We start from the raw sequence: 12,483 nt of genomic DNA on the forward strand, positions 1-12,483 counted from the left end.
AGCTTTTTTTTTCATTTCCATTCACCTGGAAAACCTTTTTCCATCCCTTCACCCTCAGTCTGTGTGCGTCTTTTTTTCTGAGGTGGGTTTATTGTAGACAGCAGATATATGGGTCTTGTTTTCTTATCCAATCCATTACCCTATGTCTTTTGATTGGGGCATTTAATCCATTTACATTTGAAGTTATTATTGATAGGTACTTATTTGTCGCCATTTTTATTCTTTACCCCTGTGTTCCTTCTTTGCTTCCTATTTCTTTTTTTTTTTTTTTTACAGCAGACCCTTTAGCATTTCTTGCATTGCTTATTTGGTGGTAATAAATTCCCTTAGTCCTTTTTTGTCTGTGAAGCTCCTGATTTCACCTTCAATTTTGATTGATAGCCTTGCTGGGTACAGTATTCTTGGATTCAGACCCTTCCTTTGCATTACTTTGTATATTTCATTCCCTTCCCTTCCTGATGAGTTTCTGTTGAGAAATCAGTTGCTAGTCTGAAGGGGGTTCCTTTGTTATGTAACTTTCTGTCTCTCTCTTGCCACTTTTAAGATTCTTACTTTGTTGTTGGTGTTTGCCAATTTAATTATAATGTGCCTTGGTGTCGGTCTTTTGGGGTTCATTTTGCTTGGGACTCTGCGAGCTTCTTGGATTTGTGTGCAGTTTTTCTTCCCTATATCAGGGAAGTTTTCTGTCATTTTTTTCAAACAGGTTTTCTATTCCTTGCTCAGTTTCCTTTCCTTCTGGAACCCCTATTCTGTGGATGTTGTTTTGTTTCGTGTTGTCCCAAAGTTCCCTTAGGCTCTCCTCCTGTTTTTTAATTTTTTTTTCTAGAAGCTGCTCTACTTGGGTATTTTTTCCCATCTTGTCTTCTAGCTCACTGATGCAGTCCTCTGCTTCTTCTAGTCTACTCTTGATGCTTTCTATTGAGTTCTTTACAGCAGCGATGTCATTTTTCATTTCTTCTTGGTTCTTCTTCATTTCCTCTTGGTTCTTACTCATATTATCGAATTTGTCTTCCATTCTTTTCAGCCACCTTATGACCATTTCTCTGAATTCTTTCTCTGGAAGGTTGCTTGCCTCCATTTCATTTACTTCCTTTTCTGGTGATGCCTGCTTTTCTTTAATATGCGGGCTGTTTCTTTGTCTCCCCATGGTCTCTCTTCTCCGGGTGTCTGGTTATGTAGTTCTCTCTCTCCTTATCCCAGGCGAAATCTGACCTTTCTGTGGTAGAGTGTAGAGCTCCTCTGAATCTGCGTGTTTGCGCCAACTGGGGACCGGTGTTCTGGGGCTCGCAGCTATTCGGTGGGTGCCGCAGTGGTGGATTTTCAGGCTTCTGATAAGCTCCACTTTCCCTTTCAAGATGGCGTAGACTCCGCATCCGAGCCCGTAGCTCCAGTAGGGGAACCAGCCGCAGTGGGGGCTGCCCTGTCAGGGGAACCCTGTCTAGCAGTCTCCCACCTTCTCCTGGAGTTTAGCTGTCCCATAACTTGCCAACAAACACTCCTCGTGCGACCCTCAGCTGTTCTTTCTTTCTGCTCCGGGACAAGGCTCGGAACATGTCTGTCTATTCCACTGCCATTTTTCTCCTCCCTATTTGTTTATTTTAGATCTCTGAGTTTGCAAGGCCACCATACAGGCCCCCCCTGGCCTGCCAGATTTAATATATGGCCCATTTTTTTGTCCACAACAGACACCCCAGCACCACTAGAAGCAGGAGGGTGTGAAGTGCGACCTGCACAGGTGCTGGTGGCCCATGTGCTGCAGCCTGGGGCCATCCGTCAATGGGATGATGGGGTCAGTGATATTAGGTCCAACTCTACCCTCTCTGAGAACACTCACTCCCAGGGATCCCTTGGTTCCAAACCTCTGTCCCTCACCCCAGGCTCTCTTTGCCTCCTCCTACCCATATTGCATTCTACCATTCCATCTTTTAAACTCACAGTCGAGCTAGTTTCAACTCCCATGATTAGCTAGTTTATTAATAGTAATAATAGAAGAAAGCAAAGGGAAGGCCAGACATTGTAAGCATGGTCATCTGGGCAGCTTCACCAGGAAGCTGCAACTTCACACTCCCCAGGGAACCACTGGCCCATTCCCTGCAGGTCACTAGGGAAAGGGATCCAACAAAGGGGGAGATGGATGCATGTGCAGTGAAGTCAGGGTGACATTTGTCTGTCAGTCTAGGAAAAAGATAATTGGCTAGTGGGGTGAGCCACTGCAAGCACATGAAATCTTGAAGGGTTAATTGGTTAAGCTCCTAGTTATAATTCCCAAAGAGTTTCCTCTCTCTTGTTCTTGTTCTACTCTTGCCTCTTCTTTTTTTTTTTTTTTTTTTCTTTTTGGTTATTCCTCATCTGAGGATATTTTTTCCATTGGTTTTTAGAGAGTAGAAGGGAGGGAGGGAGGGAGAGAGAGAGGACACAACATCGAAGTGAGAGAGACACATCAATTGGTTGCCTCTTGCATGAGCCCCAACCAGGGCCAGGGATCAAACCTGCAACCAAGGTACATGCCCTTGGCCGGAATTGAACCTGGGACCCTCAGTCCACAGGCCGACACTCTATCCACTGAGCCAAACCAGTTAGGGCTTGACTTATACTTTTAAAATAGTCATCTGCTAAATATTTATGAGTAAAAGACCTAATGTCTGGAATTTACTTTAAAGTACTGCATTAAAGATGTATGTGGGAGGAGTGTGGATGAAAAGATTGGCAAAATGTTGAAAACTGGTGAAAATGAGTGATGGATACATGAGGATTCATTTACACAACTCTATTTTTTGTTTATGCTTGAAAACATCTGTTAAACGGTTTTTAAACAAAAACAAAAAATAACCTGATTAAGAAATGGGCAAAGCCAAATATTCTATTATAAAGAATAAGAAATTATGTCAATAACCAGTGGCCATTCATCTAAAGCCTTACTTTTTAGATTTAAGTTGTCCTAACAGTCATTGATGTAGGAGCTAAAGAAGAGTGCTAGGGGGAAAGATGCTGAAGAAATGAGAGTGGTGTTGATGCTTTCCTGAGCATATACTATTCAGAGTCATAAAGAGATTTCTATACTTTTGTTCATTAGAGCACTAATATTAGGTTTGAAATACTTTGATGGCAGGAGAGGGCTGTGTGGTAGATAATTCTACCTTCTGATGTTTAAAGGATATTGTGTGAAGATTACAACCTACTGTAATCATGTAATTTTGCTTTTGGAGTTATTCCTTCTTAAAAATACCATTTTTAAAAAACAAGATGTATTTTTTAGAGTTGCTATGAATGTGTGTATTTATATTTCTGAATTAAAATGTAAGTTGATTTAAAGTAAAAAAAAAAAAAGGACAGCCCTAGCTGGTTTGGCTCAGTGGATAGAGCGTTGGCCTGCAGACTGAAGGGTTCTAGGTTCGATTCCGGTCAAGGGCACGTACCTCAGTTGCAAGCTCCTCCCCAGCATGGGCCCTGGTCAGGGCTCATGCAGGAGGCAACCGATCGATGTGCTTCTTTCACATCGATATTTCTCTCTGTCTTTCCCTCTCTCTTCTACTCTCTCTAAAAATCAAGAAAAAAATATCCTCAGGTGAGGATTAAAGAAAAAAAAGGACAAAGAACTTGAATAGATAGTTCTCCAAAGATATACAAATGGCCAACTAGCATATGAAAAGATGCTCAGCCTCACTAGTTATTAGGAAAATGCCAATCAAAACCACAAAATATTACCCTCTGAACCATTAGAATGGCTAATATTTTTAAAAAACACAGAAAATAACAAGTGTTTGCAAAGATGTGCAGAAAATGGAACCCTGTATACTGTTGGTGGGAATGTAAAATGGAGCAGCCTCTATGAAACAGCATGGCAGTTCTTCAAAAAATTTAAAACAGAATCCAGGAATTTCACTTCTGGATATTGACCCCAAAAAATTGAAAGAAGAGTCTTGAAGAGATATTTGCACACTCATGTTCATAATAGCTTTATTTGCAATAGCCAAAAGGAAGAAGAAACCCAAGTGTCCATCAACGTATACAAATTAGCAAAATATGGCATATACATACAATTAAAAATTATTCAGCCTTCAAAACTTATGACACATGCTATAACATGAATGAACCTTGAGGACAATATGGTAAGTGAAATTAACTAGTCATACATACACAAAAACAGATACTGTATGGTTCCACTTACATGAGGTATCTAGAGTAGTCAGATGAAAACAGAAGTAGAATGGTGGTTGCCAGGGACTAGGGGGAAGAGGAAGCAGAGTTGTTCAATGGGTACAGTTTCAGTTTTGCAAGATAAAGTTTGGGAGATTGGCTGCCCAACAATTTTGAATATACTTAATACTATTGAACTATACACTTGAAAGTGTTTAAGATAGTAGCTTTTATGTTACACATATTTTACCATAACTAAAAATTAAAATTAAAAAAATATGCTTTGGTTTTCCAACAAAATAAATAAAAGCTTTCCCAGTGGGAGTGTGGGGATTATCTGATAAGGCATCCTCTAGAGCAGCCGTGGGCAAACTACGGCCCGTTCGGCTGTTCTATCTGGCCCGCGGAGCCGAAAGAGCGGAGGGTTCTCTTGCTCTCCCCTCCACTCCTTTACTTTGAATTTATATTAGTTCACACAAACACTCCATCCATACTTTTGTTCCGGCCCTCCGGTCCAGTTTAAGAACCCATTGTGGCCCTCGAGTCAAAAGTTTGCCCACCCCTGCTCTAGAGGCATCCCCACTACTTCTGTGTCCTGGTGGCACTTGTCCCCAACATTTGTAAAGCAATATACTCTCTATTTAGACCTGGGCTCAAGACTGTCTACCATAAAGACCTCATTTTCCGGCTTCATTTGCAGTCAGGGTGGCCACATGATTACATTCTGGCCAGTTCTGTGGCTACTGCCAAAAACTGTGAGACATTGAACACTTATTTTAAGCTTCTTAAATTTTGGATAGTTTGTTACATAGCATTACTATTACAATCAGTCATCTATATCCCACCTTAACAATGTCTTCAATATCTATGACATTATATTTACTTAACTAGAGGCCCGTTGCACGAAGATTCGTGCAATAGGCCTTCCTTCCCCTGGCTGCTGGCACCGGTTTTCCTCCGGCACCCGAGACCTAGGCCTTCGCTCTGGCCGCTGCCTTCCATCTTTGCTGCAGCTGGAGCCTTTAGTCTTTGTTCCAGCTGGAGCACTGCTCCTATAGCTCCCTCTGCCCCCCGCCCACCCCCTCATAGCAGGCGTCCCACCCTGCCTGGCTGCTCCGCACCTGCATGCATGCTGCCCAGAGGCCTGGAGCTGCTGGGGGGGCAGGGCCACCACCATCTTTGTCAGGTTAATTTGCATACCCACTCCTGATTGGCTGGTGGGTGTCATGAAGTGACAGTCTGTGCTGCGCCAGCACAGCCAAGGGTTCAGCAAGCCTGAGGGGGGCCGGCGAAGGATGAAGAAAAGACAGACACAGAGAATAAGCTGGGTCTAGGTGGATCTTCTGTGCCTGGCTGAGACCACAGAAAAGATCCAGACTGCAAGCTGAGCCTTTATTTTATAGTCAGAGGTAAACAAGGTAATTTACAATGTGCTCGTAAGTTTCACTTGTTTTGGCAGCACTTGCTGCACCTCCCACAGCCCATTAGCTACCCAGGAAAGATCTAGGGAGCGTCACAAGATCAAGCTTAATTATGCTAAGAGGGCTGTGCCCTCTAAGCTGGGACTTGTTTGTGGCTTTGACAACAGGTCAGTCCAAGGCTTAACCCTATAACTGCTCTCTACAACAGTCAATTTGCATATTTCTCTTTTATTAGTGTAAATATTTTTCTTAAAATTGACCAACTTTAAGTGTTAATCAAATATACCTAAAAGAGAAACTTTACACCAAGTTGCAAATGGAAAACCAGTATCAATTTCATAAATAGAAATGAACCATAAAAACACCTGGATAGCACCCACCTGGCGTGGCTCAGTGGTTGAGTGTTGACCTATGAACCAGGAGGTCACGGTTTGATTCCCCATCAGGACAGATGCCTGTGTTTGACCCCTAGTGTGGGGCATGCAGGAGGCAGCCAATCAATGAGTCTCTCTCATCATTGATGTTTCTATCTCTCTTCTCCTCTCCCTTCCTTTCTGAAATCAATAAAAAATGTATTTTAAAAAACAAAACAAAAGACCTGGATACCTTTACTTGCTAGGGCTATGAGGCCAGATCTCTTTGTTAAAAAGGAAGAGTAAGGAACGTTAGTGGGTGGGGAACAATACTATCTATAAGAGACTTGGTAAATAAACTCAGCCACATGTTCACTCGAGCGCTATATAGCTCAAAAACATACTGTGGAGGACTCTAGGAACTGACATGCTATTGTCAGGCATATGCTATGTGAATAAAGCAAGGTTCCAAATAGTGTGTCTGCTTTAAGTTATTGTGGTAGGCTGAATAATGGTCTCCAAAAGATATCTATGTCCCTGGAACCTGTGAATATTACATTTCATGCAAAAGATGTGATGAAGTTAAGGATCTTGAGATGGGAAAATTCTCCTAGATCAGTGGTCGGCAAACTGCGGCTTGCGAGCCACATGTGGCTCTTTGGCCCCTTGAGTGTGGCTCTTCCACAAAATACCACTGCCTGGGCGAGTCTATTTTGAAGAAGTGGCGTTAGAAGAAGTTTAAGTTTAAAAAATTTGGCTCTCAAAAGAAATTTCAATCGTTGTACTGTTGATATTTGGCTCTGTTGACTAATGAGTTTGCCGACCACTGTCCTAGATCATCCATGTTGGCCTTAAATGAAATACCACAGACAAAAGAGAAGATGATGCAACCATGGAGACAGAGATTGGAGTGATGTGGCCACACGCCCAGGAATGCCTGCAGACACCAGAAACTGGAAGAAGCATGGTACAGATTCTTCCCTAGAGCTTCCAAGTGAATGCAGCACTGCCAACACTTTGATTTTGGCTCAGAAAACCTGATATGGACTATGAGAGAATAATTATTGTCTTAAGTCATCAAGTTTGTTATAATAGCCACAGGAAACTAGTCCTATATAATAAAGAGGTAATATGCAAATTGACCGTCACATCCTCACACAAGATGGCCACCCCCATGTGGTCACAAGATGGTTGCGCCCATGTCATCACAAGATGGCAGCCCTCATGTCATCACAAGATGGCCACCACAAGATGGCCAGCAAGGGAGGGCAGTTGGGGGCGAACAGGTCAGCAGGGGAGGGCAGTTGGGGGTGACAGGGCCTGCAGGGGAGGGCAGTTGAGGGGGACCAGGCCTGCAGGGGAAGGCAGTTAGGGATGACCAGGCCGGCAGGGGAGTGGTTAGGAGGCAATTAGGCAGGCAGGCAGGCAGGCGAGCAGTTGGGAGCCAGCAGTCTCGGATTATGAGAGGAATGTCCAACTGCCCACAGGGATCGGGCCTACACCGGCAGTCGGACATCCCCCAAGGGGTCCCAGATTGGTGAGGGTGTAGGCTGGGCTGAGGGACACCCCCCACTAGTGCATGAATTTCATGCACCGGGCCTCTAGTATAGTAATAAGGGGGGAAATGTGAACATTTATTCAGATTTGCTTGTATTTGCATAAACAGTAGGAAGGACACATAAAAAAACTAAAGAGACCACCAGAGGGGAGGAGGTGGATGAGATGGACAGAGGTGGATATGGGAGCAAGACTTCTCAGGCAACAGGTAGACAGAAAGGGAAAGTGGGAGGAGGCAACTGGTAAAAGAGAAAAGATGTGGCACCCTCAGACCTGATCCCCAGAGCCCACAGCCAGGAACTGTGGCTGCTGCAGTCCCTTTAGCTTCAGTCTAGAATCCAAATGCTCTCACCAGCTCCATTCTATTTGGACACACATAGGAACTCAGTGTAGCAGCACTACCCAACCCCTTTGCTGGGGCCAAGACTACTCCATTATTAAATCTCTTCTTCCTTACTAACAAAATTCCAACTTTATTTGAGGTCATAATGTGCTATGCTAAAATAGTATTTCCCACATTCCTTTTCAGCTAGGTGAGACCACTTAACTACGTTCTGGCCAATGAATACTTCGTGTTGCGTGAGACATCAGGGATGGTACCTTAAATGTGAAGTTCTCAAATGGAATCAGAGCAGCTCAAAAGGCAAAAGAGGGTAGTGAATATCATAAACAAACAAACAAAAAACACCTCTTCCTAATTTGGTCGTTTTTATTCTCTTGTTCCTCTGGATGGCAACATTTATGACAGGCAATAGCCTTCTCTAAAAATCCACTTTAAGTGAATGGCCAGCATCCTCCTTTTTTATAGAATACTAGAGGCCTGGTGCATGAAAATTCATGCACTGGAGGGGGGTCCCTCAGCCCGGCCTGCCCCCTCTCACAGTCCAGGAGCCCTCCCAGGGCGGGAGGTGAACCGGTGATCAGGAGAAGGCGACGCGCCCATCACACCTCTGCTGCTGCCATTGCCAGGAGCGCAAGCCTCTGCCGGCCCTGGTTACCTGAGCCTCAGGCAGCCCTGGGCGGCTGGGCAGCCTCCACCTGAGGCTTGACAGCACCTTGGGCCAGCCCTGGGCAGATGGGGGGGCTGAGGAGACTGGGGAACTCTGGAGGCAGGCACACGGCAAGGTCAGGCGCCTGCCACACCAGTGAGGCTGAGGGGACTGGGCGCCACCATCTTGTGGCTGTGGGTGCCGCCATTTTTGAGGGCGTGGCAGTCAGTTAGCATATTCCCTCCTTATTGGCTGTGGGCGCCGTCATCTTTGCAACGGCGTGAGGGTCAATTCACATATTCCCTCTTTATTAGATAGGACTAGTGGCCCAGTGCACTAAATTCGTGCACGGGGGGTTCCCTCAGCCCAGCCTGCACCCTCTCCAATCGGGGACCCCTTGGGGGATGTCTGATCCTAAACCGGCAGTCGGACATCCCTCTCACAATCTGGGACCGCTGGCTCCTAACCGCTCACCTGCCTGCCTGCCTGATCACCCCTAACTGCCCTCCCCTGCCAGCCTGATTTCACCCCAACTGCTCTCCCCTGCCAGCCTAATCTCTCCCCCAACTGCCCTCCTCACCCCTAACTGCTCTCCCCTGCTGGCCTGATCGCTCCTAACTGCCTCAACCTGCCTGATCGCCCCTAACTGCCCTCCCCTGCTGGACTGATCTTACCCCCAACTTCCCTCCCCTGCCAGCCTGATCTAGCCCCCAATGGCCCTCCCCTGCCAGCCTGATCTAGCCCCCAATGGCCCTCCCCTGCCGACCTGATCTCGCCCCCAACTGCCCTCCCCTACCGACCTGGTTGCCCCCAACTGCCCTCCCCTGCCAGCATGATCTTGCCCCCAACATCCCTGCCCTGCTGGCCTGGTTTCCCCCAACTGCCCTCCCCTGCTGGCCTGATCTCACCCCCAACTGCCCCCCGCCCTGCTGGCCTGATTGCCCCTAACTGCCTCTGCCTTGGCCCCCACCACCATGGCTTTGTCCGGAAGGAAGTCAGATGTCTGGAAGATGGCTGGTTGACCTGGTCTAATTAGCATATTACCCTTTTAGTAGTATAGATAGATTATATAGGATAGGATTGCTTAAATGGGAGGGGAAGCCTTTTTCAGCAGAAGATGCTCTTGGCAGGCAAAAATACATAATTCCTATATCTGGACTGATAGCCAGCCATATGCACTATACTGCCAAACGGTCATTAAAAAATTGAACCGCTTTCTTACACCTTACACCAAACAGCTGTTGCCCTTAAAACCCCTCCTCAGCCCCCACCTTAGGTTCTGCCTTCACAGTTTACCCAGATTAGGTTCTGATTGGTCAGTTTCCATGCCAGTCAGCATCAAAAGCTCCATCTCCTAGGCAGCCATTGGCTCCTCGCAGTTCACCCAGATTTGGTTCTAAATGGTCAGTTTCTATGCCAGTCAGCGTCAAAAGCTCCACCTCCTAGACAGCCATTGGCTCCTCGCAGTTCACCCAGTTTTGGTTCTGATTGGTTGGTTTCTATGCCAGTCAGCGTCTCTGGGCCTAATTAGAGAGGCGTGGCTGCTGGCGAAGCCTAGAGAGAAAGAGAGAGGCAAGGGCTGATCAATAGCTGCCACGGAGGCTGCGGATCAGACCCTGCATCTCTCTCTGGGCCTGATCTGTAGCCCCCTCAGCAGTCAGTGCTGGGTCGCCACAGCAATCCAGCACTGACTATAGGACTGACTTGCGGTGTTTGGTTGAGCCTTTGGTCATTACGGACCCTGGGTTTTTATATATTAGGATTTTAGTCTTGTTGGTCATCTTATCTAGAGCATGGAGTAGCACATACTATAGAGGCTCTTCTTTTCTTCCTTACTAACTCACAATTTCTTCAGGGCTATTAAATGCCCAACTAAAAGACTACATTTTCCAGCCTCCTCTGCAGTTGAGGGCAACAAATGATAAAGAACCCAACACTGGGGGAGGCTTCTGTGAAGATTTTGTAAAGGGGGCTCTCAGTTTAAAGTTGAGTCCTTTTTGCTTGACCTCCCTTCCTTTTTCTTCCTACTAGGAATGGTAGAGCATGATGGCTGGGGCACTGCAGCCATCTTGGATGGAAGCTATGTGCTAAGGATGACAGACCAGAAAGACCCATCATCCGTAATGAGTGGAAGCATCCACACCAGTGTTGGTATGCCAATCTCTGTACTTATTTTATATGAGAGAAAAATAAACCCTGAGGTAGACTGTATTATTGTTAAAAAGTATTTGCTGCCCTTCCCTACATGATTTCCACTCCATTCACCCGAGGCTTGCCATAGACTTGTTTTGACCAAAGGAGTGAAGTGGCATGGGCCACTTCTAAATATACAATTTAGCAGGAGCCACTGGGTGGTTCTCTCCACTTTCCTTTCCCCCATCCCAGAAGACCAGCAATATTCCACATAGGGGTAGTTCCTTTAATACCCCTGTAATTAGCTAATTACTATTAATAGAAAAGAACAAAGGCACCCTGGTGAGGTTTCGGCTTTGCACTTCCCTGGAACCACCAACCTATTATCTGCAAAACACTGGAGGAAGGGGACGGGACAGAGGAAAGACAGACGCATACCCAGTAAAGTTGGGGTGACAGAGGGAAGGTACTTGCCTGTCAATCACATCTAACAGAGATCACTGGCCAGAATGGGTGTGGCCACTGCAAGTGTGCGAAAATTTGGGAATACATAATCTCCTAAACAAAGGTGTCTCGGCTTTTGGTTCCTCTTGGCTTGTGGGGCTCTTTTGTTTTGCTCCTGCCCATGTTTCCTCCATAGCATTGTGGCCCTGCAGACCCCTCATGCAATGGACTAATGGACTACAGCAGGGAAACACAAGCTAATGTTAGCCTGATGCTGGATTGGACCCAGCTCCAACAAGGAAAGAAAACTGGGCACTGGCCCTGATTTTAGCTCTACTGAAGCCCCACCTATACTTCTATGACTGGACTGAGGGAAATGGGACTTTGGAAATCCAGGAGTGTAATTCCATGGAAATAAAGCTTTCTACCATATTTCATCTTCCTATGGGGCCTCTAGAAATACTTATTCCAGCAGTATCCCAATAACACCATTTCCACTAGCAACCAGGGAAGACCAGGCCCTCTTCTGTCCTGTAACACCTTTATCCTGGGTCCCCAACTAAGGTAGTTTGGAATAGGATCCTGGCTGGTATGGTTCAGTTGGTTGGGCATAGTCCTGTGCATGGAAAGGTTGCCAGTGATTCCTGGTCAGGGCACAGGCCCAGGTTGCAGGTTCGATCTGTGGTACAGGAGGCAGTTGATTGATATTTTACTCTCATCTCTCTCCCCCTTCCTCTTCAGAGCTTCTTCTCTCTAAAAATTAATAATGTTAAAAAAAAGTGTAGAATAGGGCCACAAATGACCTGTAAAAGACATAGTGTGAGCAAGAGATAAACCTCTGGCCTGGCCTGTGTGGCTCAGTGGTTGAGCATCGACCTATGAACCAGGAGGTCACTGTTCGATTTCTGATCAGGGCACATGCCCAGGTTGTGGGCTTGATCCCCATTGGGGGCGTGCAGGAGGGATCCGATCAATAATTCTCTCCCTTGCCCTTCCTCTGAAATCAATAAAAAAAAAAAATTAAAAAAAGAAACTGCTCCTCACCCTACTCTTAGCTATATGGCTTCTGCAAGACTGACTCAGGGTTGGGCTTTGAGGTGGAAATGGACTAGTCTGTGAGAGGAACGGCCTGGCAGCCATTGGTGGGACTTAAACAACATAAACTGATTTTTATAGTCACCTGGCTGCTGGGTACAGTTGCCATATTCTCCTCACTGTTATATGTGAAACATTTAGAATAGTGTCTGGCATACAGTTAGTACTAAGTAAGTCATTATTGTTGCTGCTGTAAGGGAGGCAAGAGTGAAAGCAGGGAGACCAGCAAGTGGCTACCACAGCATTTCATTAAGAAATGATGGCAGCCTGAACTAAACTGTGACAGAAATTATCAGACTGAGAACATGGTGTTTTGTTTGTTCTTATTCCTACTATTTTAGTTAGGATTTCTCC

The sequence above is a fragment of the Plecotus auritus genome, assembly GCF_963455305.1.
Source record: "Plecotus auritus genome assembly, chromosome: 10".
NCBI classification, from domain to species: domain Eukaryota; kingdom Metazoa; phylum Chordata; class Mammalia; order Chiroptera; family Vespertilionidae; genus Plecotus; species Plecotus auritus.